The following is a 19,737-nucleotide window of genomic DNA, read 5'->3' on the forward strand; positions in this document are numbered from 1 at the left end:
CTCCTTGCAAGATAATTGTAGCAGCAGTTTCTGTAGTGTAGTGGTTATCACGTTTGCTTCACACGCGAAAGGTCCCTGGTTTGAAACCGGGCGGAAACAACGCTAATTGACACATTCAGGAAGTATCACAGTGATAACAGAGAAAGTCATTAATGTCTTATTTTGGAAATTCGAATACGTGCCATGAATATCGGTAAAATTCGGTTTACTCCTCGCAGCTAATTTTAGCAGCAGTTTCTGTAGTGTAGTGGTTATCACGTTCGCTTAACACGCGAAAGGTCCTCGGATCGAAACCGGGCAGAAACAGTGCTCTTTAACACGTGCAGTAGGTACTTTCCTTTTAACAGAGAATAGTTATTTTCATAAATACCTAATTTTGGAAATTTGAACACGTGCCATGTATATCAGTAAAATTCGGTTTACTCCTTGCAGATAATTGAAGCAGCAGTTTCTGTAGTGTAGTGGTTATCACGTTTGCTTCACACGTGAAAAGTCCCTGGTTCGAAACACGGCGGAAACAACGCTAATTGACACATTCAGGAAGTATCATAGTGATAACAGAGAAAGTCATTAATGTCTTATTTTGGAAATTCGAATACGTGCCATGAATATCGGTAAAATTCGGTTTACTCCTTGCAGCTAATTGTACCAGCAGTTTCTGTACTGTAGTGGTTATCACATTCGCTTTACACGCGAAAGGTCCTCGGTTCGAAACCGGGCGGAAACAGTGCTCTTTGACACATGCAGTAGGTACTGTACTTTAAACAGAGAATAGTTATTTTCATAAATGCCTTATTTTGGAAATTCGAATACGTGCCATGAATATCTGTAAAATTCGGTTTACTTCTTGCAGAAAAATCAAGCAGCAGTTTCTGTAGTCTAGTGGTTATCACGTTCGCTTTACACGCGAAATGTCCTCGGTTCGAAAAGTGGATGGAAACAGTACTCTTTAACACGTGCAGTAGGTAATATACTTTTAACAGAGAATAGTTATTTTCATAAATACCTAATTTTGGAAATTTGAACACGTGCCATGAATATCAGTAAAATTCGGTTTGCTCCTTGCAGATAATTGCAGCAGCAGTTTCTGTAGTGTAGTGGTTATCACGTTTGCTTCACATGCGAAAAGTCCTTGGTTCGAAACCGGTTGGAAACAACGCTCAATGATACATTCAAGAAGTATCATAGTGGTAACAGAGAAATTTGTTAATGCCTTATTTTGGAAATTCGAATACGTGCCATGAATATCTGTAAAATTCGGTTTACTCCTTGCAGAAAAATCAAGCAGCAGTTTCTGTAGTGTAGTGGTTATCACGTTCGCTTTACACGCGAAAGGTCCTCGGTTCGAAACCGGGTGGAAACAGTGCTATTTGACACGTGCAGTAGGTACTGTATTTTTAACAGAGAATAGTTATTTTCATAAATGCCTATTTTTGGAAATTTGAACGCGTGCCATGAAAATCTGTAAAATTCGGTTTACTCCTTGCAGATAATTGAAGCAGCAGTTTCTGTAGTGTAGTGGTTATCACGTTTGCTTCACACGTGAAAAGTCCCTGGTTCGAAACCCGGCGGAAACAACGCTAATTGACACATTCAGGAAGTATCACAGTGATAACAGAGAGTCTTTAATGTCTTATTTTGGAAATTCGAATACGTGCCATGAATATCGGTAAAATTCGGTTTACTCCTTGCAGCTAATTGTAGCAGCAGTTTCTGTAGTGTAGTGGTTATCACGTTCGCTTAACACGCGAAAGGTCCTCGGTTCGAAACCGGGCGGAAACAGACCTCTTTGACACATGCAGTAGGTACTGTACTTTAAACAGAGAATAGTTATTTTCATAAATGCCTTATTTTGGAAATTCGAATACGTGCCATGAATATCTGTAAAATTCGGTTTACTTCTTGCAGAAAAATCAAGCAGCAGTTTCTGTAGTCTAGTGGTTATCACGTTCGCTTTACACGCGAAATGTCCTCGGTTCGAAAAGTGGATGGAAACAGTACTCTTTAACACGTGCAGTAGGTACTATACTTTTAACAGAGAATAGTTATTTTCATAAATACCTAATTTTGGAAATTTGAACACGTGCCATGAATATCAGTAAAATTCGGTTTGCTCCTTGCAGATAATTGCAGCAGCAGTTTCTGTAGTGTAGTGGTTATCACGTTTGCTTCACACGCGAAAAGTCCTTGGTTCGAAACCGGTTGGAAACAACGCTCAATGACACATTCAAGAAGTATCATAGTGGTAACAGAGAAATTCGTTAATGCCTTATTTTGGAAATTCGAATACGTGCCATGAATATCTGTAAAATTCGGTTTACTCCTTGCAGAAAAATCAAGCAGCAGTTTCTGTAGTGTAGTGGTTATCACGTTCGCTTTACACGCGAAAGGTCCTCGGTTCGAAACCGGGTGGAAACAGTGCTATTTGACACGTGCAGTAGGTACTGTACTTTTAACAGAGAATAGTTATTTTCATAAATGCCTATTTTTGGAAATTTGAACGCGTGCCATGAAAATCTGTAAAATTCGGTTTACTCCTTGCAGATAATTGAAGCAGCAGTTTCTGTAGTGTAGTGGTTATCACGTTTGCTTCACACGTGAAAAGTCCCTGGTTCGAAACCCGGCGGAAACAACGCTAATTGACACATTCAGGAAGTATCACAGTGATAACAGAGAAAGTCATTAATGTCTTATTTTGGAAATTCGAATACGTGCCATGAATATCGGTAAAATTCGGTTTACTCCTTGCAGCTAATTTTAGCAGCAGTTTCTGTAGTGTAGTGGTTATCACGTTCGCTTAACACGCGAAAGGTCCTTGGTTCGAAACCGGGCGGAAACAGTGCTCTTTGTCACGTGCAGTAGGCACTATACTTTTAACAGAGAATAGTTATTTTCATAAATTCTGTATTTTGGAAATTCGAATACGTGCCTTGAATTTCGGTAAAATTCGGTTTACTCCTTGCAGCTAATTGTAGAAGCAGTTTCTGTAGTGTAGTGGTTATCACGTTCGCTTAACACGTGAAAGGTCCTCGGATCGAAACCGGGCAGAAACAGTGCTCTTTAACACGTGCAGTAGGTACTTTACTTTTAACAGAGAATAGTTATTTTCATAAATACCTAATTTTGGAAATTTGAACACGTGCCATGTATATCAGTAAAATTCGGTTTACTCCTTGCAGATAATTGAAGCAGCAGTTTCTGTAGTGTAGTGGTTATCACGTTTGCTTCACACGTGAAAAGTCCCTGGTTCGAAACACGGCGGAAACAACGCTAATTGACACATTCAGGAAGTATCATATTGATAACAGAGAAAGTCATTAATGTCTTATTTTGGAAATTCGAATACGTGCCATGAATATCGGTAAAATTCGGTTTACTCCTTGCAGCTAATTGTACCAGCAGTTTCTGTACTGTAGTGGTTATCACATTCGCTTTACACGCGAAAGGTCCTCGGTTCGAAACCGGGCGGAAACAGTGCTCTTTGACACATGCAGTAGGTACTGTACTTTAAACAGAGAATAGTTATTTTCATAAATGCCTTATTTTGGAAATTCGAATACGTGCCATGAATATCTGTAAAATTCGGTTTACTTCTTGCAGAAAAATCAAGCAGCAGTTTCTGTAGTCTAGTGGTTATCACGTTCGCTTTACACGCGAAATGTCCTCGGTTCGAAAAGTGGATGGAAACAGTACTCTTTAACACGTGCAGTAGGTAATATACTTTTAACAGAGAATAGTTATTTTCATAAATACCTAATTTTGGAAATTTGAACACGTGCCATGAATATCAGTAAAATTCGGTTTGCTCCTTGCAGATAATTGCAGCAGCAGTTTCTGTAGTGTAGTGGTTATCACGTTTGCTTCACACGCGAAAAGTCCTTGGTTCGAAACCGGTTGGAAACAACGCTCAATGACACATTCAAGAAGTATCATAGTGGTAACAGAGAAATTTGTTAATGCCTTATTTTGGAAATTCGAATACGTGCCATGAATATCTGTAAAATTCGGTTTACTCCTTGCAGAAAAATCAAGCAGCAGTTTCTGTAGTGTAGTGGTTATCACGTTCGCTTCACACGCCCCTTTTTGGAGTTTCAGAAGTGGAAGAGAAGCAGGTGTCTGAGTGCTTGAGAGAGAATATCGTTGTTTTTGGAGGTCTATTTGCTTTATAAGTTTGAAAGTTTGTGAGTGACTGTAGTGAAGTTTCTGTGAAACTTTTTTGCTATTGTCCCCCATCAGCGTGAGCTGTTTGGGGGATATTGCTTAAAATAACCGGACGGACAACATGGCTTCGACATCAAGAATACAAACGACGACGAGAAAGGACAACAGTGAAATCAGAATGTTAAACGAAGAACTGAAAAAAAGAACATATGAGAAGGAACTGACGGTGAACGTGGAAATAAGTGGAGAAGGGAAAATAACAACGATGGAATTGCTGAGAGGAATAAAGGAAGTTTGCGGAGCAATACTGGGATGTCGAATGAAAGACGGAAATAAGTATGAAATAACAATGTCTCATGTAAATGGAAAAGAAAGACTAATAGACGGGCTAAAGATAAAGAACTGTCAAATCATGGCTAAAGAATTAGGGAACGATGAGCTGGTGGTGTCCTTTTTGAACTTGCCCGCATACATTACGGATGAGGAGATAGAAGAGAAACTAAAAGGCTGGAATGTGAAGGCGACCACGCCAATCAAGAGGAGGATGTGGCCAGGAACGGACATTGTAGATGGGACGAGATTTTGCAAGGTAAAGTTTACAGACAATGTGCAATCCTTGCCATATTCTACTAAATTTAACACTGTCGAGGGATTTGAATATTTTCGTGTAATCCACGACAATCAAGTGAAGGTATGTAGATTATGTATTCAGCCGGGGCACATACTAAAGGAATGTCCGGAATTCACATGCCACAAATGTAATGAACAAGGGCATTATGCCAGAGAATGTCGGAACATAGGAAATGTGTGCAAAATGTGTGACAGACCCAAAGTTAGATGTAGCTGTAATAAGGGAGAAGATCACTTACTTTTGCAAACAATGGACCTCACGTCTGAGGAAGGGGAGGGGAGTGTGCCGATGGAGAGAGAGGATGAGAGTGACATGGAGAGTGTGACTCCAGAGACAATGGCAGATAAGCTTGAAGAGCCTGTAATGTCTTATGGCAAAGCACGAGACGGGGTTTTAGTCTCTGCTGCTGACAAGGTGGAACAGCAGCACATGATGGGTGAAATACATACACAGGTGGAGATGGTGCAAGGTGCTTCTCAGGTGCCTGAGCCAGCTTTAAGCCTGTGTGAGAATTACACCAAAGAGTGGGTTGGGTCCACTGAAGTCACGGGCACTGTTAAAGCGCACTTTTCAAAAGGCTTCACAGCCGCTCCCCCCAAAAATCCAAATAAAGAGACGGATGATGAAATAGATGGTGAGGATCTTCAGTTGTTTGTAAAAAATAAGAGGTCATTGTCGAAAACCAGGGAGATGATGGGATTTGGAAAAAAGAAAAAGTAGGATTTGAAAGGACTTGTTTGACTCTGATTATACTTCTGCAAACATTAATAATGATTACAGTCGCATCCCTAAACGGTAACAGTTTGAGAAACATGAGAAAATTTGAGCAGGTATTAGTGTCTGTTAAGGCAGACATGTTGTGTTTTCAAGAGACCAATTGGACAGAATCCAAAATGCAGGAGATTAAGAGTAAATGGTCTGATTTAATTTTTTGTAGTCATGGAGGAGATAAAACATGTGGTGTGGCTATTTTGATAAAAAATGATGTGGTGCAGAATGTAAAACAAATATATGCTGACAATGATGGTAGACTTATTGTAATTGAATTTGAAGTTCAAAATGTAGTTTTTCGTTTAATTAATGTTTATGCTTCAAATATTGAATCTGAAAGGAGAGAAATGTTTCACAAATTAAAAACACTGTGCTCAGGAAACTGTATACTGATAGGAGATTTTAATGTGAGGTGTAGTAGAATGGATGCCTCTAGTTGTGCTAAATTCAGATATGACTCTTCTAGAAATGCATTATGGAAACTTATGAATGAGGAGAATCTAGTAGATATATGGAGGGCTGAAAATCCAAACAGAAGAGTATTCTCTAGAAGGCAGGTGGTTCTAAAGGAATTAAAACAAAGCAGAATTGATTTATGTCTAGCAAAACAAGAATTGGTGCAGAATGTTAAGAAGGTGTCATATACCTTCACAGCATATAGTGATCATGCAGTAATGTCATTTGAAATGGGTTTTGGTGTGGAGAGGAGAGGGGGAGGTGTATGGTGTTTAAATGCCAGTCTGTTAAAGGAGGAAGGATATAGAAATGAAATTGTTGAATGTATTAAGGATGAAATGTCTAATGTACTGTTAAAAGAGAATGTGTGTTTATGGTGGGAGGAAGTGAAAGTAAAAATAAAAAATAGGAGTATTAGGTACGCAAAAAATCATAACCGGTTAGATAAGCAGAAAGAAATAATGCTTAGGAATAGGATGTTGCATGAACTTGAAAAGGCTGATACGGATCCAGACTATGATGTTGTGAATTATTTGAAAATCCATGCAGAGCTGGGTAGTTATGAAAAAAAGAAATGTTTGGGTGCTATTGTTAGGAGCAGGGCACAGTACGCTTTGGAGGGAGAGAAATGTACATCCTTTTTTTTGGGTCTGGAAAAAAGAAAACAAACTAAGAGTTACATTGTAGAGTTGGAAGATGAAAGAGGTGTAAAGGTAAACGATTTTGTTGGGATCTTAGAGACAGTTGAAAACTTTTACAGAAATCTTTACAAAAAGAATGATGTAGATAAAGTGTGTGTTGTAAAAGTGTTGGATACAATTAGTGCCAAAGTATCGCAGGCAGAGAGAATGATGTGTGATGAAGAGATTTCGATTATGGAAATCAAGGAAGCAATTGTTAGCACGCAAGGTAATAAAAGTCCGGGTTTGGATGGTTTAACAAATGAGTTCTATAAAGTCTTTGTAGATATTTTGGCACCCATTTTAGTGAGGGTGTTTCATTATATGGAAGAGAATAAGGAAATCCCTGAGTCTATGTCAACTGGAATGCTAACGATCTTATTCAAAAATAGGGGCAGTAGATTAAAGTTAGAAAATTATAGGCCTATTAGCCTTCTAAATTCGGACTATAAGATACTGACTAAAGTGTTAGCGAATAGGATGAAAAAGGTGATTGGGAGTATTATTGAATCAACACAAGCCTACGGCATACCTGGAAGAGATATTGCAGATGTAATTTGTACAATTAGGGATGTTGTTAATCAAATGAAAAATGAAGGTGGTATAGTTTTAAGTTTGGATTTTAACAAAGCTTTTGATAGAGTGGAGCACAGCTTTTTATTACAAACTATGGAGAGGTTTGGGTTTGGGCCAAAGTTTGTATCTTGGATCAACCTGTTGTATAGTGGGGCTAAAAGTTGTGTGAAATGTAACGGAGTGTTAACAGATACTTTCCCTGTGGAGAGGTCAGTAAGGCAGGGCTGTCCTTTGTCAGCTCTGCTGTACAGTGTTTCTACAGAACCGTTAGCTACATTGATAAATAGTAATAAAGAAGTAAGGGGTGTTGGAATCCCAGGTGGTGGTGTCAGTGTTGTACATCAGTACGCTGATGACACTACTTGTACTGTGAAGGATATAGAAAGTATTGGAAGCATTATGGAAATCATAGATATATATGGCAAGGCATCAGGTGCTAAAGTTAATATAGAGAAGACTGAAATAATGTTTGTTGGGGATATCAATGTAAAAGGGTGTGAGATTCCATTCAAGAGCGCAAAGGATTTTATTAAAGTGCTGGGAGTAAACATTGGTGTAAAGGAGAAAGAGGCAAAAGATATAACTTGGACTGGGATCCTTAATAAAGTCAAGCTAACGTTGAATTTCTGGAAAAATAGAAAACTTAAGTTACAAGGGAAAGTAATTGTTGCAAATGCTTTGGTATTATCCAAATTTGTGTATGTTTTGGGAGTCCTGGACATGCCGGAGTGGGTCCTAAATGAATTGAATAATGTGGTGTCAAATTTTATATGGGATGGTAAAGGAGTGAGAATAGCTCAGAAAACATTGATTGCTGACTATGTGGATGGAGGTTTAAAACTTGTAGATTTAGATGTCAAAAGAAAAGCTATTAGGATAAAAACAGTAAAGAAATATTTGTATGACAGTGAAGATTATGGCTGGAAACACTTCTTTAAAGTCTACTTAGAGGAGAGTGGTGGTTGTGAGGATAATGGTTTATTGATGGGGCTTAAAAGGGCAATGTTTGAAAAGGTACCAGATTTTTATAAAGAGGTGCTAAATGCATGGGCAGAGTTGTTGCCTAATGTATATTATGAATGTGGACATATTGACCTGATTATGAATCAACCTATATTTCTGAATGAGAAAATCAAGAACAAAGAAAAAGTTTTGTATAATAAAGTATTTATGAGTGCAGGTCTACGGCAAATAAAAGATTATACATATGAGGTAATTCCAGGGTTTTTACCTGGGGAAGCTATTTTTGACATAATCAATGAATGGGATGAAGAGGTGGGAAGGGGAACAGTGAATAATATGTATAACAAGATAAAGAATAGTATACCAAGAGAATGGGTTGATTTAATAAATAGTGAAGTTGAAAGAGAAGATTTATTTGTATTTCCTAATTTGTTCATTGGTAGCAGTAAGAAGAAAGCACATTTATCTAGTATACCAGTGAAAAGATTGTATAGAATAATGGTAGGAAAAGTGTGTAGAAGGCCGGCTGCTGAGAAATTTTGGAAAGTAGTTTTTCCGGAATTAGATGAAAAAAAGATATGGGAAAATTTAAATGTAAAATATAATAGTAAGGAGTGTGAAAATAATGATTTCAAATTAAGACATAATAGAATATTTACAAAGGTGGTGTTAAAGCAAATTAATGGTGAGATAGAAAGGGAATGCGATGTATGTGGACGTTTCCCAGAAACTCTAATGCATTTGTTTATAGAATGTGAGGATTTAAAATATTTTTTTTGTAAAGTTAAGGAAATGTTATGTAGAAACTGGGGGGGAGATTTCGTGAAAAAGTATGCGTGGGAGGAACTTTTGTTATTTGGAGTGTCTGGTAAATGTGAGGGTGTTAATGTGTGTTTGTTGAATATGGTTTTGAGTTTTGTGAGGTATGCTATTTTTTGTAGGAGGAATTATGTTTCTTTTGACAGAAAGAGGGTTCAGGTGTGGAGTATCTTTATAGCCCTGTTCAGTAAACACATAGATATGTTGTTTAATTATGGGATGGAACATTTTGATGAATCTTTTGTTGAAGGGAGTGGGTTAATTTCACGAGAGGAGAGTGGAGGTATCACTTATAATTTTTGAAAGCACTGTTTTGATATTTACTTTGTTTTTCATTGGGTCCCTTGAATTTGATAGGGGGTGAATTGTTCACCAGCTTCTGTTAGTCTAGTGTCTTCTGTATTGTTCTCTGTGGATTGTACTGTAAACAGTAGATTGTACTGTAAATATTGTAAACAAACATTTTTGATAATAAAAAAAAAAAAAAAAAAAAAAAAAAAATCACCTTCGCTTTACACGCGAAAGGTCCTCGGTTCGAAACCGGGTGGAAACAGTGCTATTTGACACGTGCAGTAGGTACTGTACTTTTAACAGAGAATAGTTATTTTCATAAATGCCTATTTTTGGAAATTTGAACGCGTGCCATGAAAATCTGTAAAATTCGGTTTACTCCTTGCAGATAATTGAAGCAGCAGTTTCTGTAGTGTAGTGGTTATCACGTTTGCTTCACACGTGAAAAGTCCCTGGTTCGAAACACGGCGGAAACAACGCTAATTGACACATTCAGGAAGTATCATAGTGATAACAGAGAAAGTCATTAATGTCTTATTTTGGAAATTCGAATACGTGCCATGAATATCGGTAAAATTCAGTTTACTCCTTGCAGCTAATTGTACCAGCAGTTTCTGTACTGTAGTGGTTATCACATTCGCTTTACACGCGAAAGGTCCTCGGTTCGAAACCGGGCGGAAACAGTGCTCTTTGACACATGCAGTAGGTACTGTACTTTAAACAGAGAATAGTTATTTTCATAAATGCCTTATTTTGGAAATTCGAATACGTGCCATGAATATCTGTAAAATTCGGTTTACTTCTTGCAGAAAAATCAAGCAGCAGTTTCTGTAGTCTAGTGGTTATCACGTTCGCTTTACACGCGAAATGTCCTCGGTTCGAAAAGTGGATGGAAACAGTACTCTTTAACACGTGCAGTAGGTAATATACTTTTAACAGAGAATAGTTATTTTCATAAATACCTAATTTTGGAAATTTGAACACGTGCCATGAATATCAGTAAAATTCGGTTTGCTCCTTGCAGATAATTGCAGCAGCAGTTTCTGTAGTGTAGTGGTTATCACGTTTGCTTCACACGCGAAAAGTCCTTGGTTCGAAACCGTTTGGAAACAACGCTCAATGACACATTCAAGAAGTATCATAGTGGTAACAGAGAAATTCGTTAATGCCTTATTTTGGAAATTCGAATACGTGCCATGAATATCTGTAAAATTCGGTTTACTCCTTGCAGAAAAATCAAGCAGCAGTTTCTGTAGTAAAGTGGTTATCACGTTCGCTTTACACGCGAAATGTCCTCGGTTCGAAAAGTGGATGGAAACAGTACTCTTTAACACGTGCAGTAGGTACTGTATTTTTAACAGAGAATAGTTATTTTCATAAATGCCTATTTTTGGAAATTTGAACGCGTGCCATGAAAATCTGTAAAATTCGGTTTACTCCTTGCAGATAGTTGAAGCAGCAGTTTCTGTAGTGTAGTGGTTATCACGTTTGCTTCACACGTGAAAAGTCCCTGGTTCGAAACCCGGCGGAAACAACGCTAATTGACACATTCAGGAAGTATCACAGTGATAACAGAGAAAGTCATTAATGTCTTATTTTGGAAATTCAAATACGTGCCATGAATATCGGTAAAATTCGGTTTACTCCTTGCAGCTAATTGTAGCAGCAGTTTCTGTAGTGTAGTGGTTATCACGTTAGCTTAACACGCGAAAGGTCCTCGTTTCGAAACCGGGCGGAAACAGAGCTCTTTGACACATGCAGTAGGTACTGTACTTTAAACAGAGAATAGTTATTTTCATAAATGCCTTATTTTGGAAATTCGAATACGTGCCATGAATATCTGTAAAATTCGGTTAGCTTCTTGCAGAAAAATCAAGCAGCAGTTTCTGTAGTCTAGTGGTTATCACGTTCGCTTTACACGCGAAATGTCCTCGGTTCGAAAAGTGGATGGTTTTAAACAGTACTCTTTAACACGTGCAGTAGGTACTATACTTTTAACAGAGAATAGTTATTTTCATAAATACCTAATTTTGGAAATTTGAACACGTGCCATGAATATCAGTAAAATTCGGTTTGCTCCTTGCAGATAATTGCAGCAGCAGTTTCTGTAGTGTAGTGGTTATCACGTTTGCTTCACACGCGAAAAGTCCTTGGTTCGAAACCGGTTGGAAACAACGCTCAATGACACATTCAAGAAGTATCATAGTGGTAACAGAGAAATTCGTTAGTGCCTTATTTTGGAAATTCGAATACGTGCCATGAATATCTGTAAAATTCGGTTTACTCCTTGCAGAAAAATCAAGCAGCAGTTTCTGTAGTGTAGTGGTTATCACCTTCGCTTTACACGCGAAAGGTCCTCGGTTCGAAACCGGGTGGAAACAGTGCTATTTGACACGTGCAGTAGGTACTGTACTTTTAACAGAGAATAGTTATTTTCATAAATGCCTATTTTTGGAAATTTGAACGCGTGCCATGAAAATCTGTAAAATTCGGTTTACTCCTTGCAGATAATTGAAGCAGCAGTTTCTGTAGTGTAGTGGTTATCACGTTTGCTTCACACGTGAAAAGTCCCTGGTTCGAAACACGGCGGAAACAACGCTAATTGACACATTCAGGAAGTATCATAGTGATAACAGAGAAAGTCATTAATGTCTTATTTTGGAAATTCGAATACGTGCCATGAATATCGGTAAAATTCAGTTTACTCCTTGCAGCTAATTGTACCAGCAGTTTCTGTACTGTAGTGGTTATCACATTCGCTTTACACGCGAAAGGTCCTCGGTTCGAAACCGGGCGGAAACAGTGCTCTTTGACACATGCAGTAGGTACTGTACTTTAAACAGAGAATAGTTATTTTCATAAATGCCTTATTTTGGAAATTCGAATACGTGCCATGAATATCTGTAAAATTCGGTTTACTTCTTGCAGAAAAATCAAGCAGCAGTTTCTGTAGTCTAGTGGTTATCACGTTCGCTTTACACGCGAAATGTCCTCGGTTCGAAAAGTGGATGGAAACAGTACTCTTTAACACGTGCAGTAGGTAATATACTTTTAACAGAGAATAGTTATTTTCATAAATACCTAATTTTGGAAATTTGAACACGTGCCATGAATATCAGTAAAATTCGGTTTGCTCCTTGCAGATAATTGCAGCAGCAGTTTCTGTAGTGTAGTGGTTATCACGTTTGCTTCACATGCGAAAAGTCCTTGGTTCGAAACCGGTTGGAAACAACGCTCAATGACACATTCAAGAAGTATCATAGTGGTAACAGAGAAATTTGTTAATGCCTTATTTTGGAAATTCGAATACGTGCCATGAATATCTGTAAAATTCGGTTTACTCCTTGCAGAAAAATCAAGCAGCAGTTTCTGTAGTTAAGTGGTTATCACGTTCGCTTTACACGCGAAAGGTCCTCGGTTCGAAACCGGGTGGAAACAGTGCTATTTGACACGTGCAGTAGGTACTGTATTTTTAACAGAGAATAGTTATTTTCATAAATGCCTATTTTTGGAAATTTGAACGCGTGCCATGAAAATCTGTAAAATTCGGTTTACTCCTTGCAGATAATTGAAGCAGCAGTTTCTGTAGTGTAGTGGTTATCACGTTTGCTTCACATGTGAAAAGTCCCTGGTTCGAAACCCGGCGGAAACAACGCTAATTGACACATTCAGGAAGTATCACAGTGATAACAGAGAGTCTTTAATGTCTTATTTTGGAAATTTGAATACGTGCCATGAATATCGGTAAAATTCGGTTTACTCCTTGCAGCTAATTGTAGCAGCAGTTTCTGTAGTGTAGTGGTTATCACGTTCGCTTAACACGCGAAAGGTCCTCGGTTCGAAACCGGGCGGAAACAGAGCTCTTTGACACATGCAGTAGGTACTGTACTTTAAACAGAGAATAGTTATTTTCATAAATGCCTTATTTTGGAAATTCGAATACGTGCCATGAATATCTGTAAAATTCGGTTTACTTCTTGCAGAAAAATCAAGCAGCAGTTTCTGTAGTCTAGTGGTTATCACGTTCGCTTTACACGCGAAATGTCCTCGGTTCGAAAAGTGGATGGAAACAGTACTCTTTAACACGTGCAGTAGGTACTATACTTTTAACAGAGAATAGTTATTTTCATAAATACCTAATTTTGGAAATTTGAACACGTGCCATGAATATCAGTAAAATTCGGTTTGCTCCTTGCAGATAATTGCAGCAGCAGTTTCTGTAGTGTAGTGGTTATCACGTTTGCTTCACACGCGAAAAGTCCTTGGTTCGAAACCGGTTGGAAACAACGCTCAATGACACATTCAAGAAGTATCATAGTGGTAACAGAGAAATTCGTTAATGCCTTATTTTGGAAATTCGAATACGTGCCATGAATATCTGTAAAATTCGGTTTACTCCTTGCACAAAAATCAAGCAGCAGTTTCTGTAGTGTAGTGGTTATCACGTTCGCTTTACACATGAAATGTCCTCGGTTCGAACCCGGGCGGAAACAGTGCTCTTTGACACGTGCAATAGGCACTATACGTTGAACAGAGAATAGTTAGTTTCATAAATTCTGTATTTTGGAAATTCGAATACGTGCCATGAATATCAGTAAAATTCGGTTTACTCCTTGTAGCTAAACGTAGCAGCAGTTTCTGTAGTGTAGTGGTTATCACGTTCGCTTCACACGCGAAAGGTCCCTGGTTCGAAACCGGGCGGAAACAAAGCTCATTGACACAGTCAAGAAGTACTATAACGGTAACAGAGAATTTCATTAATGCCTTATTTTGGAAATTCGAATACGTGCCATGTATATCTGTAAAATTCGGTTTACACTTTGAAGCAAAATGTAGCAGAAGTTTCTGTAGTGTAGTGTTAATCACGTTTGCTTAACACGCGATAGGTCCTCGGTTCGAAACCGGGCGGGAACAGTGCTCTTTGACACGTGCAGTAGGCACTATACTTTTAACAGAGAATAGTTATTTTCATAAATTCTGTATTTTGGAAATTCGAATACGTGCCATGAATATCTGTAAAATTCGGTTTACTCCTTGTAGCTAAATGTAGCAGCAGTTTCTGTAGTGTAGTTGTTATCACGTTTGCTTCACATCCGAAAAGTCCTTGGTTCGAAACCGGGCGGAAACAACGCTCATTGACACATTCAAGAAGTATCATAGTGGTAACAGAGAAATTCGTTAATGCCTTATTTTGGAAATTTGAATACGTGCCATGAATATCGGTAAAATTCGGTTTACTCCTTGCAGCAAAATGTTGCAGCAGTTTCTGTAGTGTAGTGGTTATCACGTTAGCTTCACACGCCAAAGGTCCCTGGTTTGAAAGCGGTTGGAAACAATGCTCATTGACACATTCAAGAAGTACTATAGCGGTAACAGAGAATTTCATTACTGCCTCATTTTGGAAATTCGAACACGTGCCATGAATATCTGTAAAATTCGGTTTACTCATTGCAGAAAATTGTAGCAGCAGTTTCTGTAGTGTAGTGGTAATCTCGTTAGCTTTAAACGCGAAAGGTCCTGGATTCGAAACCGGGCGGGAACAGTGTTCTTTGACATGTGCAGTAGGCACTGTACTTTTAACAGAGAATAGTTATTTTCATAAATTCTGTATTTTGGAAATTCGAATACGTGCCATGAATATCTGTAAAATTCGGTTTACTCCTTGTAGCTAAATGTAGCAGCAGTTTCTGTAGTGTAGTTGTTTTCACGTTTGATTCACACCTGAAAAGTCCTTGGTTCGAAACCGGGCGGAAACAACGCTCATTGACACATTCAAGAAGTATCATAGTGGTAACAGAGAAATTCGTTAATGCCTTATTTTGGAAATTCGAATACGTGCCATGAACCTCGGTAAAATTCGGTTTTCTCCTTGCAGCTAATTGTAGAAGCAGTGTCTGTAGTGTAGTGGTTATCACGTTTGCATAACACGCAAAAGGTCCTCGGCTCGAAACCGGGCGGAAACAGTGCTCTTTAACACGTGCAGTATGTACTTTACTTTTAACAGAGAATAGTTATTTTCATAAATACCTAATTTTGGAAATTTGAACACGTGCCATGAATGTCTGTAAAATTCGGTTTACTCCTTGCAGCTAATTGTAGCAGCAGTTTCTGTAGTGTAGTGGTTATCACGTTTGCTTCACACACAAAAGGTACCTGGTTCGAAACCAGGCGGAAACAACGCTCATTGACACCTTCAAGAAGTACTATAGCGGTAACAGAGAATTTCATTGATGCCTTATTTTGGAGATTCGAATACGTGCCATGAATATCTGTAAAATTCGGTTTATTCCTTGTAGCAAAATGTAGCAGCAGTTTCTGTAGTGTAGTGGTTTTCAAGTTTGCTTCACCCGCGAAAGGTCCCTGGTTCGAAACTAGGCGGAAACAACGCTCATTGACAAAATTCAAGAAGTACGGTAGTGGTAACAGAGAATTTCATTAGTGCCTTATTTTGGAAATTCGAATACCTGCCATGAATATCTTTAAAATTCGGTTTACTCCTTGTAGCTAAATGTAGCAGCAGTTTCTGTAGTGTAGTTGTTATCACGTTCGCTTTACATGTGAAATGTCCTCGGTTCGAAACCGGGTGGAAACAGTGCTCTTTAACACGTGCAGTAGGTACTATACTTTTAACAGAGAATAGTTATTTTCATAAATGCCTAATTTTGGAAATTTGAACACGTGCCATGAATATCAGTAAAATTCGGTTTACTCTGTGCAGATAAGTGTTGCAGCAGTTTCTGTAGTGTAGTGGTTATCTTGTCAGCTTCACATGCGAAAAGTCACTGGTTCCAAACCGGGTGGAAACAATGCTCATTGACACATTCAAGAAGTACTATAGCGGTAACAGAGAATTTCATTACTGCCTTATTTTGGAAATTCGAATACGTGCCATGAATATCTGTAAAATTCGGTTTACTCCTTGCACAAAAATCAAGCAGCAGTTTCTGTAGTGTAGTGGTTATCACGTTCGCTTTACACAAGAAAGGTCCTCGGTTCGAAACCGGGTGGAAACAGTGCCATTTGACACGTGCAGTAGGTACTGTACTTTTAACAGAGAATAGTTATTTTCATAAATGCCTAATTTTGGAAATTTGAACGCGTGCCATGAATATCTGTAAAATTCGGTTTACTCCTTGCAGATAATTGTAGCAGCAGTTTCTGTAGTGTAGTGATTATCACGTTTGCTTCAAACGTGAAAAGTCCCTGGTTCGAAACCCGGCGGAAACAACGCTAATTGACACATTCAAGAAGTATCATAGTGATAACAGAGAAATTCATTAATGACTTATTTTGGAAATTTGAATACGTGCCATGAATATCGGTAAAATTCGGTTTACTCCTTGCAGCTAAGTGTAGTACTAGTTTCTGTGGTGTAGTGGTTATCACGTTAGCTTCACACGCGAAAGGTCCCTGGTTCGAAACCAGGCGGTAACAATGCTCATTGACACATTCAATTAGTACCACAGAGAATTTCATTAATCCCTTATTTTGGAAATTCGAATACGTTCCATGAATATCTTTAAAATTCGGTTTACTCCTTGCAGCTAATTGTAGCAGTAGTTTCTGTGGTGTAGTGTTTATCACGTTCGCTTCACACGCGAAAGGTCCTCGGTTCGAAACCGGGCAGAAACAGTACTCTTTAACACGTGCAGTAGGTACTATACTTTTAACAGAGAATAGTTATTTTCATAAATACCTAATTTTGGAAATTTGAACACGTGCCATGAATATCAGTAAAATTCGGTTTACTCCGTGCAGATGAGTGTTGCAGCAGTTTCTGTAGTGTACTGGTTATCACGTCAGCTTCACATGCGAAAAGTCCCTGGTTGGAAACCGGGTGGAAACAATGCTCATTGACACATTCAAGAAGTACTATAGCGGTAACAGAGAATTTCATTACTGCCTAATTTTGGAAATTCGAATACGTGCCATGAATATCTGTAAAATTCAGTTTACTCCTTGCACAAAAATCAAGCAGCAGTTTCTGTAGTGTAGTGGTAATCACGTTTGCTTAACATGCGAAAGGTCCTCGGTTTGAAACCGGGCAGAAACAGTACTCTTTGACACATGCAGTAGGTACTGTACTTTAAACAGAGAATAGTTATTTTCATAAATGCCTTATTTTGGAAATTCGAGTACGTGCCATGAATATCTGTAAAATTCGGTTTACTTCTTGCAGAAAAATCAAGCAGCAGTGTCTGTAGTCTAGTGGTTATCACGTTCGCTTTACACACGAAATGTCCTCGGTTCGAAACCGGGTGGAAACAGTGCTCTTTGACACGTGCAGTAGGTACTATACTTTTAACAGAGAATTGTTATTTTCATAAATGCCTAATTTTGGAAATTTGAACACGTGCCATGAATATCTGTAAAATTCGGTTTACTCCTTGCAGATAATTGTTGAAGGAGTTTCTGTAGTGTAGTGGTTATCACATTTGCTTCACATGCGAAAAGTCCCCGGTTCGAAACCGGGCGGAAACAATGCTCATGAACACATTCAAGAAGTATCATAGTGGTCACAGAGAAATTCATTAATGCCTTATTTTGGAAATTCGAATACGTGCCATGAATATCGGTAAAATTCCGTTTACTCCTTGCAGATAATTGTTGCAGCAGTTTCTGTAGTGTAGTGGTTATGATGTTCGCTTCACACGCGAAAGGTCCCCGTTTTGAAACCGGGCGGAAACAGAGTTCGTTGACACCATCTGCTCCGTTATCCATCTCTCCAGAACCCTAGAAATGAGACCTCTCGCACAAGGGACCAAACAACAACCACACAACACAAACACACTCATACAGGTGAAAGCTGCCCACACCACAATGATTACAAAAATTGTCCATTTTCCAAAGGTATTGTCGAACCACCCCGTGAGTGCAGTGTCCACCCCGGAGTTTTCTGCTAACTCTTGAGCTAAATTGTTTAGACCGGCCAGGGCCTTGGTCACTGATCCATCTGGAGCTGTGTTATCAGGAATGTACGTACAGCAATGAACCTAATCATTTTACCTACACCGCCCTCTTCTGCCAATAACATATCGAGAGTCAATCTATTTTACCAGGTCATGAGGGAGGTGGCGGATAATTGGTCAGAGAACCTCTTCACTGCATCCTCAGTTTCATTCATGAATCTCTGTTGATTATAAAAGATGTCATTAATCCAATCCACATTTTTATTTATTGTCAACCACCAAAATAATGTAGTGTTAAAGCCTTCACATATTTGATTCATAGCTTTGTATTCATCTGGAACTTCCCTGAGGATGCCAATAGCATCCATCTAGACAAAGCTACTCCCATCCTGGTCAAAACTCCTCCTGTGCCTACTTTAGCCTCCTATAACTGGCCTCTGATGACTAATTCGAACTAGTTGGACCTATAACCCCAGGGCGCAAGTTCCTAACCACCCTTTGTGGTAATTTCTGTCGTATGCGTCCTTTGCTGGTACTAGCCCACCCTTCATCAGTTATAGGTGCTGTGAGGTTAAACATTTTCTATTCATCTTTCAAACCTAAGTCAGTCACAGTCACGATTACTTTCAGCCATTAAAGTCATCTAAGTTCTCGGTGCCATTCTTATATCTATAACACTGGTACTCATCAGGAGTTAAGGTGAACCGAGGTGGGTTGGCTGAGTACTTCAATCTGGCCAAGCACAATTCCTGTACAGTTGTCTTCTTTCCCAGGAAATTGTTTAATGTTTACCTTAAACCTACATCCTGATCTTTTTTGATTCCTCATTCTGTACGTCACTCATTAGTGTATTATATAGTTTATCTTCTACTTCTTCTCAATGACAACGGTATCGAATGATTAGTACCAGAAGGTGGTGGATCTGAATGTATCAGAAAGATTAGACTATAATGCAGCTCAGAGTCTCTACTCTTCCCAAAAACCGCCAACCCTCTCCTGCCCTTAGTCTCTCTGCTAGGTACCACCCCATACTCACACCTCTAGGAGCACACACAGTGATGAACGGTCGGGATAGGAAATCTTCGTTAAGGAAGTAACCCCCGGACCCTGATGGTACTCGGTTCTTCTCCTAACTCTGTGTGTGATCAGCAGTGCTCATATGTGTACATACCTTCTTGCAGTGGATAACGTGGACCCAAGTGACTCTCTCAGCTTTTCTAATGGCAAAGGCAATGGTTTAACAGAACCTGGTATGGGCCTTCCCAACGGGGCTGCTTCCCGTCTTTTCTCCTCAGGGACTGGATCCACACCCAGTCCCCTGGTTGGATTGAGTGAATCACCTTCTCCTGTAATTCACCTGTTGGACACAAATTCTTGGACATACGGGTTTGGTTAACAAACAGTCTTCTCATGTGTTCTGTTAGTATTACTTCAACGTCTATGTCTACCTGTTCTGGTATCTCTATTCTCCCTAACTCTG

At 38.9% G+C, this 19,737-nt stretch overlaps 1 protein-coding gene and 16 non-coding genes across 17 annotated transcripts in view; all 17 read left to right on the forward strand.

Annotated features, from left to right (window-relative positions):
* Positions 1–233: 233 nt before the first annotated feature.
* Positions 234–306, forward strand: trnav-aac (transfer RNA valine (anticodon AAC)). The gene has a single exon. It is a non-coding gene; the product is annotated as a tRNA-Val (tRNA).
* Positions 307–654: 348 nt separating this feature from the next.
* Positions 655–727, forward strand: trnav-uac (transfer RNA valine (anticodon UAC)). Its single transcript has one exon. It is a non-coding gene; the product is annotated as a tRNA-Val (tRNA).
* A 563-nt stretch (positions 728–1,290) lies between these two features.
* Positions 1,291–1,363, forward strand: trnav-uac (transfer RNA valine (anticodon UAC)). The gene has a single exon. It is a non-coding gene; the product is annotated as a tRNA-Val (tRNA).
* A 346-nt stretch (positions 1,364–1,709) lies between these two features.
* Positions 1,710–1,782, forward strand: trnav-aac (transfer RNA valine (anticodon AAC)). Its single transcript has one exon. It is a non-coding gene; the product is annotated as a tRNA-Val (tRNA).
* Positions 1,783–2,345: 563 nt separating this feature from the next.
* trnav-uac (transfer RNA valine (anticodon UAC)) lies at positions 2,346–2,418 on the forward strand. Its single transcript has one exon. It is a non-coding gene; the product is annotated as a tRNA-Val (tRNA).
* Positions 2,419–2,766: 348 nt separating this feature from the next.
* trnav-aac (transfer RNA valine (anticodon AAC)) lies at positions 2,767–2,839 on the forward strand. The gene has a single exon. It is a non-coding gene; the product is annotated as a tRNA-Val (tRNA).
* A 141-nt stretch (positions 2,840–2,980) lies between these two features.
* On the forward strand, positions 2,981–3,053 carry trnav-aac (transfer RNA valine (anticodon AAC)). The gene has a single exon. It is a non-coding gene; the product is annotated as a tRNA-Val (tRNA).
* A 348-nt stretch (positions 3,054–3,401) lies between these two features.
* Positions 3,402–3,474, forward strand: trnav-uac (transfer RNA valine (anticodon UAC)). Its single transcript has one exon. It is a non-coding gene; the product is annotated as a tRNA-Val (tRNA).
* Positions 3,475–4,709: 1,235 nt separating this feature from the next.
* Positions 4,710–19,737, forward strand: part of LOC115183659 (glycine receptor subunit beta) — a 144,500-nt gene continuing 129,472 nt past the window's right edge. The window contains exon 1 of the mRNA XM_029744764.1: positions 4,710–4,750. The gene's annotated coding sequence lies outside the window, so the exon portion shown is untranslated. The remainder of the gene's footprint in view (positions 4,751–19,737) is intronic.
* trnav-uac (transfer RNA valine (anticodon UAC)) lies at positions 9,959–10,031 on the forward strand. Its single transcript has one exon. It is a non-coding gene; the product is annotated as a tRNA-Val (tRNA).
* Positions 11,657–11,729, forward strand: trnav-uac (transfer RNA valine (anticodon UAC)). The gene has a single exon. It is a non-coding gene; the product is annotated as a tRNA-Val (tRNA).
* trnav-uac (transfer RNA valine (anticodon UAC)) lies at positions 12,078–12,150 on the forward strand. Its single transcript has one exon. It is a non-coding gene; the product is annotated as a tRNA-Val (tRNA).
* trnav-uac (transfer RNA valine (anticodon UAC)) lies at positions 12,714–12,786 on the forward strand. Its single transcript has one exon. It is a non-coding gene; the product is annotated as a tRNA-Val (tRNA).
* trnav-aac (transfer RNA valine (anticodon AAC)) lies at positions 13,133–13,205 on the forward strand. The gene has a single exon. It is a non-coding gene; the product is annotated as a tRNA-Val (tRNA).
* trnav-uac (transfer RNA valine (anticodon UAC)) lies at positions 13,769–13,841 on the forward strand. The gene has a single exon. It is a non-coding gene; the product is annotated as a tRNA-Val (tRNA).
* Positions 13,983–14,055, forward strand: trnav-cac (transfer RNA valine (anticodon CAC)). Its single transcript has one exon. It is a non-coding gene; the product is annotated as a tRNA-Val (tRNA).
* Positions 16,503–16,575, forward strand: trnal-caa (transfer RNA leucine (anticodon CAA)). Its single transcript has one exon. It is a non-coding gene; the product is annotated as a tRNA-Leu (tRNA).

This window comes from Salmo trutta, unplaced genomic scaffold (assembly GCF_901001165.1).
Source record: "Salmo trutta unplaced genomic scaffold, fSalTru1.1, whole genome shotgun sequence".
Lineage (NCBI taxonomy): Eukaryota > Metazoa > Chordata > Actinopteri > Salmoniformes > Salmonidae > Salmo > Salmo trutta.